General features: G+C 39.2%; 1 long non-coding RNA gene across 3 annotated transcripts; it reads right to left on the bottom strand.

The window, feature by feature from the left end:
* Positions 2,066-10,074, bottom strand: LOC102188110. Of its 3 annotated transcripts, XR_001297326.2 has the most exons (5): positions 10,002-10,074; positions 5,647-5,752; positions 5,404-5,552; positions 4,848-5,024; positions 2,254-2,300 (listed from the first exon to the last, which is right to left on the bottom strand). It is a non-coding gene; the product is annotated as an uncharacterized LOC102188110 (long non-coding RNA). The 3 variants fall into 3 exon arrangements; XR_001917350.1 differs by lacking the exons at positions 2,254-2,300; positions 10,002-10,074 and adding an exon at positions 2,066-2,095 and having other exon boundaries at positions 5,647-6,117; XR_001917349.1 differs by lacking the exon at positions 10,002-10,074 and having other exon boundaries at positions 5,647-6,117.

The raw sequence follows: 10,091 nt of genomic DNA, 5'->3' as shown, positions 1-10,091 counted from the left end.
TATTTAACAGAATTAGTTACAAAAAAAAGATGTTGATTAAAAAGTAGGAAGGAAGATCTATCTGGATTGTTGTGAAGACAATAACATATAGCTCAAATACCATTTTTCCCCATGAAGCCTTCCTTGACTCAACCTTCTGGGAACTCCTTAAACACTTTCCCTGTACCCTTAGCATTTTATCTCCCAGTTGAACCCCCCCAAAGTCTGCTAAGTCTTCTGTGCAGGTGCTGGAGATATAGAGATCAAAGACACAGTCCCTGATCTGAAATTCTTGTGATGATACATGTATTATGAAACCTACTGGGTGCTGTAAAAGAGGAAAAACATTTAACTTTAGCTAGATGACTTGGGCAGAGGAGGAGAACGTGGGTTAATGGGAAGTGAGAAAGAAAGGAGATTTCGACTCTGATCCTAGTGAGGTGGGAGGAGAAATCAAACAGAAGGAGGTGCATATGTGTTCATAGGCGTGCTTGTGTGCATGCATACACACGTGCCTGTGTTTTCCAGGCAGAAGAACCAAGTTAGATGACAAGCAGGAGAGGAGCCTGGCCTGTTATGGTAACTGTAAGCACATGATTCAAGAAGGCTTGTGTACAGGGTGTGCGCTGAGAAATGGTACCAGCTCAAATTGGAAAGGTATGTTTGAGTGATTTACTGAGGAATTTGGATTTTTATCCAGAAGAGGTCTGGGTGTTACTGGAAAATTTAAACATCTTTGGAACAATCATCCTGGCAGTAATGTAGAGAACAGATGGACCTGGTAAGTGAGATGCACAAAGAAAGCAGGGTGCAAGTCTAGGAGTCGGATGTGCAGGCACCCAGGCTAGAGCTTGGGCAGCGCTATTGATGCTGAAGAAGAGGAGTGAGAGACAAAATATATTTAGGCAAATAAAATGAATAAATGGGACAAAATAAAAGCAATCTCAGTTTTTCAGATAAATAAAACTTACTTACCTTCTTCTGTTGTCCCTGAAATGACTCACATTTCTTTACTTTTTCCAGAGGTTGTACTATTGGTAAAAAGCACAGTTAGCAGAATGAATAGAATTAGTGTTCTTTGAAGCAGCCCAACATATATCCAAGCCAGGCTTCAGCAATACATGAACCGTGAACTTCCACATGGTCAAGCTGGTTTCAGAAAAGGCAGAAGAACCAGAGATCAAATTGCCAACATCCACTGGATCATCGAAAAAGCAAGACAGTTCCAGAAAAAACATCTATTTCTGCTTTATTGACTATGCCAAAGCCTTTGACTGTGTCAGTTCAGTTCAGTCGCTCAGTTGTGTCCAACTTTTGGCGACCCCATGAATTGCAGCACACCAGGCCTCCCTGTGCATCACCAACTCCTGGAGTTCACCCAAACTCATGTGCATCGAGTCGGTGATGCCATCCAGCCATCTCATCCTCTGTCGTCCCCTTCTCCTCCTGCCCCCAATCCCTCCCAGCATCAGAGTCTTTTCCAATAAGTCAACTCTTCGCATGAGGTGGCAGCATCATTCCTTCCAAAGAACACTCAGGACTGATCTCCTTTACAATGGACTGGTTGGATCTCCTTGCAGTCCAAGGAACTCTCAAGAGTCTTCTCCAACACCACAGTTCAAAAGCATCAATTCTTCAGTGCTCAGCTTTCTTCACAGTCCAACTCTCACATCCATACATGACCACTGGAAAAACCATAGCCTTGACTAGATGGACTTTTGTTGGCAAAGTAATGTCTCTGCTTTTGAATATGTTTCTAGGTTGGTCATAACTTTTCTTCCAAGGAATAAGTGTCTTTCAATTTTATGGGTGCAATCACTATCTGCAGTGATTTTGGAGCCCCCAAAAATAAAGTCTGACACTGTTTCCACTGTTTCCCCATCTATTTCCCATGAAGTGGTGGGACCAGATGCCATGATCTTCGTTTTCTGAATGTTAAGCTTTAAGCCAACTTTTTCACTCTCCTCTTTCACTTTTGTCAAGAGGTTTTTTAGTTCCTCTTCACTTTCTGCCATAAGGGTGGTGTCATCTGCATATCTGAGGTTATTGACATTTCTCCTGGCAATCTTGATTCCAGCTTGTGCTTCTTCCAGCCCAGCGTTTCTCATGATGTACTCTGCATAGAAGTTAAATAAGCAGGGTGACAATAGCCAGCCTTGACGTACTCTTTTTCCTATTTGGAACCAGTCTGTTTTTCCATGTCCAGTTCTAACTGTTGCTTTCTGACCTGCATATAGGTTTCTCAAGAGGATCACAATAAACTGTGGAAAATTCTGAAAGAGATGGGAATACCAGACCACCTGACCTGCCTCTTGAGAAACCTATAAGAGAAAGAGTTGTAAACATCAACGTATGTCATTTGCATTCACTAAAACTTGTGTTCAGACAAAAATCCCAAATGCTTCCCCATTTTCCCCAATTTAAACTGACAACCCAAGATTATATCATGTTTAGTACAGATGCAAGCAACCTCTCCTTCACAGTTTGTGACCACAGCCCAATTCACTGCATACAGCAACAAAAATCAGCAAATAAAAGATTTGGAAGGCCAAAGAAAAATCAAGTAGGTGAGGTCTGTGGCTTAACAGCTTTACTAATTTAAAACTTCACCTATGGTAAAATGTGGCTTATCTCACTTATAATATACAATCAAGTTTAACATGATTATTAGGATACTATATCAGCCCTAAGAAAGTACACGTATATCTACTAAATTCATGTTTACATCATAAATGTTAATCATAAAATCATGAACTTCCAAATCCTTTTTAGTCAGTTATATCAAAGGCTCTGAAGAACACGAAGGATGCTTTTCTCATTAAGGAGGAAATCATGATTTTCTCAGAATTTCGCCCTAATTAAGTGGGCTCAGGTCTCATGGTGTTTGATCTGCTATTTTGATCTCAAAACCCAGGTTAAATCTGCAGAATAATTTGTAGTATGGAGTAAACAAGCCTAGGAATTGGTAATCTGTTATAAAAATTGTGTTTTATAATAGTTTTGTTTTGCTTTTTTTTAAGGGCAAGAAACACATAGTAAAAATATCTCACTGCCTTCCCTTTCTCCTTCCCTCTCCTCCTACATAATTCTTGGCAGTCAATTTTGAGCTCTTGAGGACAGCTTCAGTTACCAGCATAGTGGTCCAGAAGAGCTTCCTGTAATATTAGCTTGAGTATTGATTGAAAGGTGATGCATTTGGAAGGTTTGCCTTGAGAACTGCTAATTAGTATTTGTAAATTTGAGTCTCATAGGTATTCTCAATAGTCCACGTGTAATTCTTACCAGTAATCTTTCAAACCTGTGGTAACATGCTACTTTCACTCCTTAAAATCAAGTGACTTCAGGTACTGGCTTACCATATCTTGATATCATTGATATTCATGAACTTCTTTTTCTGAAATGGATTCTCTTAAGAGTTTACTTTGGGGACTTAATCCCATTCTGAGTGCAGAAGAATCTACCTAGCTTGAGGGGAACAGTAAATCTGATTCTTTCAAAATAGAAAGTATTTATAGGGTTTTATTGGTGGGTAAAACTGGTTGATTGATTCATCCTAAAACCTAGTGACTGAAAATAAATTGCTATCCTTGTAGACAGTTATTGGAATGAAATAAAGTCAGGTTTACATACCTTCAGAACCTCAGGAAAATAGATCTGAGTGAAAATAATATGCACTGGGAAACTGCTTTTTTTTAAAAGAGGAGCATCTTGCCAAAGATTCAAACTCATTACTTTTGGGGTAGCTTAATTGCACAAGCTTTATGCTAATTATTGTTATATTAAAATATTTGGCAGCTTAACAAAAATCTTAAACTTGTACATGCACGTTCAAAATACCCTGTTTCAATGGCCCAGAGTTAGACTAGGAAAGCGTTTCAGAGAATGCCAACCCGTAGTAATGTTGTTGTTGTTGTTTTTCCTTTAAAACTGCAGTTTATAATTTATAATTTCTTAGGAACTTGCTTAACAAATATGTACGTGATTAGTTGCTTGCCCTCCAAAACCCAGCTCCATGTTCTTTGGTATCAAGGGATGCTTCCTGCCAAATGACAGGCTTTCAAAAGTCAAGAAGACCATCTTTGCTGGTGAGTGTTATTCCTGCACTTGGTATGAATTTCACTCTCAGCACATCTTTGGCAGCATAAAGGTTGAGTTATCAATATCCAGCACTTATAAAAAGGTACAGATTCACAAGTTATAAACAAGTATGAGGAAGAGAGTAAAAACAGTACAATGGAGTACTGTGAAGTATTGACAAGAATTTAAGTAACTTTCTCAATGATTTAAAAAGAAGATAAAAGTTGGAAAGTGGCTACAAAGAAAAGGATAATTTGACTCAGAATTCGTAACTTACAAAAAGTGAAAAATAACTGAGATGATATAGGCACTTGATAGCTGCTATAATAATAACCATAGTGACATACGCGGAAATTTTGGGAGGTGGAAAGTTGGGAAGAGCTTGAGCTAAAAGTGTACACTGTTGAATGAAAAGCATTACCTGTCTTAATCTTCTGTTAATATAGTTTAAATAGCTGAATGAAGTCTTGGAGAAACATGTGAGGGTGAATATAGGCTCTATTCTATGCTCTTTTTCCAGGATCCTTTCTATGGGAGGGATATTTTTTTTACTATAAAATATAGTGATATCATTTGCCAAATGTGGGTCATCAACATCATCACTAAACTTCACACATTATTTTTTGGAGAGCCACAGATGTGTGATAGAGGTGGAGAGCTGGGCAATGTTGATATCACTGGCAAGTAGTGTAATTTAGACACAGTGTGGGGTTAGTGAGCACTAGCCATGATTTTGGAGGTGGAAGGGAGAGGATCAGGAAGAGGTGCTTTTGTCAAGTTGTCTTCCTCACCTTTGACCATGCTTCTCCAAGGGATCCTCCCTGGGGAGTCAGACCTCATGGTCAGAGGTTCTGGCATTCAGTGGGTTTCGTATTGCTCATAAACGTCCATGATGAAAATAGAAGACATCTTATGTTGCCTTTGGGAGCAGTGGCAAAGGGATCAAGTTTCAGTCTAGCTCTTAGATCCTGAAAGAAAGTGAAAGTGTTAGTCACTCAGTCATGTCTGACTCTTTGTGACCCCACGGACTGCAGCCCACCAGGCTCCTCTGTCCATGGAATTCTCCAGGCAAGAATACTGGAGTGGATGGCCATATCCTTCTCCAGGGGATCTTACTGACCCAGGGATTGAACCAGGGTCTCCTGCATTGCAGGCAGATTATTTACTGTCTGAGCCACCAGGGAAGCCCTTAGATCTTGAGCTGAACCAGAAAATTCCTGGTTATACACTAATTCACAGATTTACTCTACTGCTACAGATGGCGCTAGTGGTAAAGAACCCATCTACCAATGCTGGAGACAGGGGTTCCATTGGACACAACTGAAGCAACTTACCATGCATACGTACCATCAAAGTTTGCCAAGATGTGGAAGAGCAGAAGCCAAAAGGTCGACAGTGTCCTAGAACATGGTAGAATGGTCTCTTAACTCCTTATTTTCCTGGTACTAACATACATTCTTAAGGCATCCCAGGAGCCTCAGTCGTAAAGAATACACCTGCAAATGCAGGAGATACAGAAGATGCAATTCAATCCCTGGGTCAAGAAGATCCCCTGAAGGAGGAAATGACAACCCACTCCAGTGTTCTTACCTGGAAAATCCTGTGGACAGAGGAACCTGGAGGGCTACAGTCCATGGGGTCCCAAAGAGTTGGATACAACTTAGCTACTGAGCAACGGACATTCTTACTCCTCCATCTTAAAAAATCATCACCAAAAAGAAATCTTTTATATTCTCAAGACTAAAACAGTAATAAGAGGTGAGAGTAGAAAAGTGAGTTGACTTCTTTGTCAGCACTTCAAACAGATTTCAATACTGTGAGATTATCTTGGGAGTTGTTATCTCTCAAACTTCAGGTGGTTGAAGATGATTATAAGACATGTTCTGTTGCTTGAGGATTTGCTGACATCTATTGCCTTTTTTCCCCTCTGAATAGGTGTAGGGGTGACATTTCTGAGTTAATAAAGGATTTGAGAAAGATGTGGCCTTGAGCAATACTTTTATTACCATTACTTTTCCACAATCTAGCTCCTCTGCCACGACCCTCCCACTCACCCACACCCTACCCCCTTCCTCACAGGTATTAATCTAACCTGAATCATTCTATTCTTCTCCAAGAGAACACACCCCACTAATAGCAGTGAATCAGACACTCTTACTTCTCTAGTCTCTAATGCACTTGACAAAATGCCAGATCTAATAGAGTAAAAGGACAGGAACTCCATGTGAAAGGATCTCTTTAGGTTCTTGTTCAGTATACTACCCTCAACATTAGTTACCAGATCAATTTTCTGGTTGCCTGGTGGTAAACAGGTTTTTATCATTGATCTTCCACATATCTCCATGCTTGAAGTAGTCATTCTACTCAGTGAGGCAACCATTCAGGCATGCCTAATATCTAATTCAAGGGCTCTTCCATCTTGAAGCTGAAAACAAAATCCTCTCTTTTTAACCTGATGAAAAAATATTAAAGCGTTTACTCTCAAAGAACACCCTTTGATAACAGTCTTCAATGGTCTCTGCAAGTAAATCAATTAAACATTACAGAATTCCATTTAAGATATCTAAGCAATAGCAAAAAGAAATAGAATTAGTTTCAAAAAAGAAATAGTCTGTCAATTATTTAAAGGGAAATTTATAACGGCACACTAAAACACCTATCTTCATCATGGATAGGTCTGTAGGATGAGACTTGAATTCATGGCAGGAGAAACCTAGAGTTTTTTAAATCAATTTTTATTGGAGTATAGTTGCCTTGCAATGTTGTATTAGTTTCTGCTATACAGCAAAGTGAATCAGTTATATGTATACATATATTCCCCCTTTTTTGGATTCCTTCCCACTTGGGTCAGCACAGAGCACTGGGTAGAGGGGTAGAGCTCCCTATGCTCAGTAGGTTCTCGTTAGTTATTTATTTTATACATAGCAGTGTACATAGGTCAATTCCAATCTTCCAGTTCTTCCCACCCTCACTTCCCCCCTTGTAGCCATATGTCTGTTTTCTATGTCTGTGTCTCTATTTCTGCTTTGCAAATAAGTTCATCTCTATCATTTTTCTAGATTCCACATATAAGCGACGTTGTATGATATCTGTTTTTCTCTTTCTGACTTACTTCACTCTGTATGACAGTCCCTAGAGGAGAGTCTTTCAACTTATATACCAGTGTCATAAGAAATACTGAACACTAGTTGAGAGAATTTAGTAGACCTTCTTGTGAGTGTTATACAGTTTAACTTGTTCTAATGTACTTTACAAATCAACTTAATCATGTGGATTATATACATTTCTTCACCCAAGTGAATTTGAATTCTGGTTTTAAAAGTGTGTATTTATATTTTAATTGTTAAAAAATACCTATGGATACTAACTGTGTCTACATGATATGAACTGTGTTGTCAATAAGAAAAGTCAATGGAATGGAATCTAGGTCATCCAGAGGTGACTGTTAAGATTATTATTAATGTTAAAAATTACAAAAAAATAGTATGATAAAATTTAAATTATAGCTTAAAAGAGTGTGAGTGTACGTATGTGTGCTTTGCTGTACGGAGAGACAGAGAGACTATTCATTATTCTCTTTTTGCTATTAAAAAAGAAAAAACCCACATAAAGGTTTTTAGGTTTATGTCATTATCTCACCAACAATAATCATAGACAAGAATGGACAGAAGCATTTTACCACACCCTGATGAATAACAAAGTGGTGAACAGTAGCCTTGGGTATGAAATTTAAAAACACACAGAGAAAGCCTGCCTTAGGTTAATATTAATTACTATCATCACTGAATTCTATTGCTCAAATTGTTCTCTATGGTGGAGTAGGAGCCTTGCCTTCTGGTTCTCTAGGGCAGGATTTTTCCTTGCCTGAAGTTTGAATACAATAAAACATACTATGTCTGAAACATACTATGAAACATACAATGTCATGTGTGGGAAACAACTACTTACAGGCCAGTAAACTCCAGGCTCTGAAAGACATGGAAATGATTGCTAGGCCTTATCTCAAGATACAATGAAAACTATAGAGGCTATATTCCAGATCCCTTAAGGTAAATTGAGAGTGAAAGTTCTATTTCCACTTTGGTATGTAATGGGAGTAAGTAAAACTTGTGCATGGGAAGATCGTTCAGTTCTAACAACACTGGAAATCAGAGATGTAGGTCAACAAATGCACATTTCTGAAATACAGGTTCTTCTGAGTACTCTTCTACAGTTCTTTGAAAATCTGGCCAAAACAATCCCATTTAATATACAGGTTCATATAGTAAGCAAGTCAGAACATTTGCTAGGCAAGATGTTTTCATTTATGGAGCCAGCAAAAACACAGTTCTAAGCTTAGGTTATAATGATAAAAGGGTTTTGGAGCAGCTGATTTTAGGGAATCATAAAAACAACCCAATGTTATGCCCCAAGGTGTAAAGAATATGCAGAGTGTGCATTGTGCTTTTAGTGTCAGGACAAATCACTCTGCTTTTTTCAGTGTAACTGATGCCAATGGATGAGTAAAGGGAGAAATAAACGTACAGACTTGGATCTGTGGCTTAGCAAGCCAAAATCACAAGTTCTCACTTTCATTTTGTAAATTCCTTGAGATTTATATAATTTTTGAAAATTTTAAAAGAATCATAATACATTATTTAACTATATGTGGCAGCTCCAAGTTTTCTGCTATTTATGGCTTACATCCTACAAATCATTGCATCTTTTAAAAATCTGCGGCCTTTTGAGGGGAGATAAGGGATGGATGGAAGGATTATATGATGCATTCCTTTAGATCAATTAGAGAGTGATGACTATATTGTAGTTACTTATATAACAACTTTTGATGTAAGAATTAAAAATTTTAAAATTAAAAAAAAAAAACAACTTTTGAGTGCTTCCTAGAAACCTATTGCCACTTTTCACTGCCTGTCCTGAATTCTCATTTAATTCTTCAAATCCTAGGAGGATTGATACTATTATCCCCTCTTTATGGATGAGGAAGCTGAGACACAGACACATTCCATTACAAACACAAAGGCGCTGGGATCCGAACCTAAGCAATTTGACTCCAACATTTATGTTCTTAATCACTGCATTAGGTGGTCTTCAAGTTCTGTAGATACATTCCACTGTATAGCACTCAGTTATTCCTTCTGGGTCCTTGCTACTTGTAAGCCATTTATATCAGATATTAGTAAAAAGACAGTGTCAACGTTTAAAATGGCTATTCCTTAGAATTCAAAACACTGCCCCGCTAAAATTCCCAACTTCCACGTGACTCAAATTACTCAACTGTCTTTTCCCAAACTCAGTGCTCCACCCAATTAGTTCACTTTGTTGTTGCACAGCAACGGAACCTCGCTACACAGGAAACGAGGAGGGTTATTTTAGACCGAGGATGCCACTGACCAGTATTCAGCCAGGGTTTGGACCAACCTAATCTTAGTCATTGGTCTGCTTCCTGTGTTGCACCCCAACGACTTTCCTTGGGCTACATTTTCTTTCAGGTTTGACGAAAAGATTCGGAGCCAAGCTAAGAAATCTAAATTTTCAGACAGATTCGCCAAAAGAAGGAAGAGGAAAAAAAACAAAAACAAAACCAAACCACCCGTGGCGGGACCGCAGACTTTGAGGCAGCAGTCTAAAAGAAGCTCTACTACTTCCGCTGGGGTTCTTAGATTTCTAATGTGTCTGACTGTCAACGGGCCATTTACCCATCTTTTTGTAGTCTTTGCCTTTGGAGTTTACAAGCTGTAAATATAACACAGAGCAGGCCCGGAGTCTCTGGGTCCCGTGGAGTCTGAGAAAAGGCCTTTGCTGTGGGGAGCGCGAAGAGACTGATGGGAGCTAGGAGAACAGGAGGGGCATTCTCAGGCGTCCTTTAGAAACACAAAACCCAGGAAGCAGCAAAGGAAGGCGGTATGAAAAAAGAGCGAGAAGAAGCCGCGAAGAAAAGCGCGCACCTCATGGGAACCGTTAGTTGCTTTAAAGCTCTTCCCAGCAAACGGCCACGCGCGCAGTGCCGCGACTCTCGAGCGCTGGGCGGAGCAGAG

Source organism: Capra hircus, chromosome 26, assembly GCF_001704415.2.
Source record: "Capra hircus breed San Clemente chromosome 26, ASM170441v1, whole genome shotgun sequence".
NCBI classification, from domain to species: domain Eukaryota; kingdom Metazoa; phylum Chordata; class Mammalia; order Artiodactyla; family Bovidae; genus Capra; species Capra hircus.
This window is presented reverse-complemented; position numbering and strand designations above follow the sequence as displayed.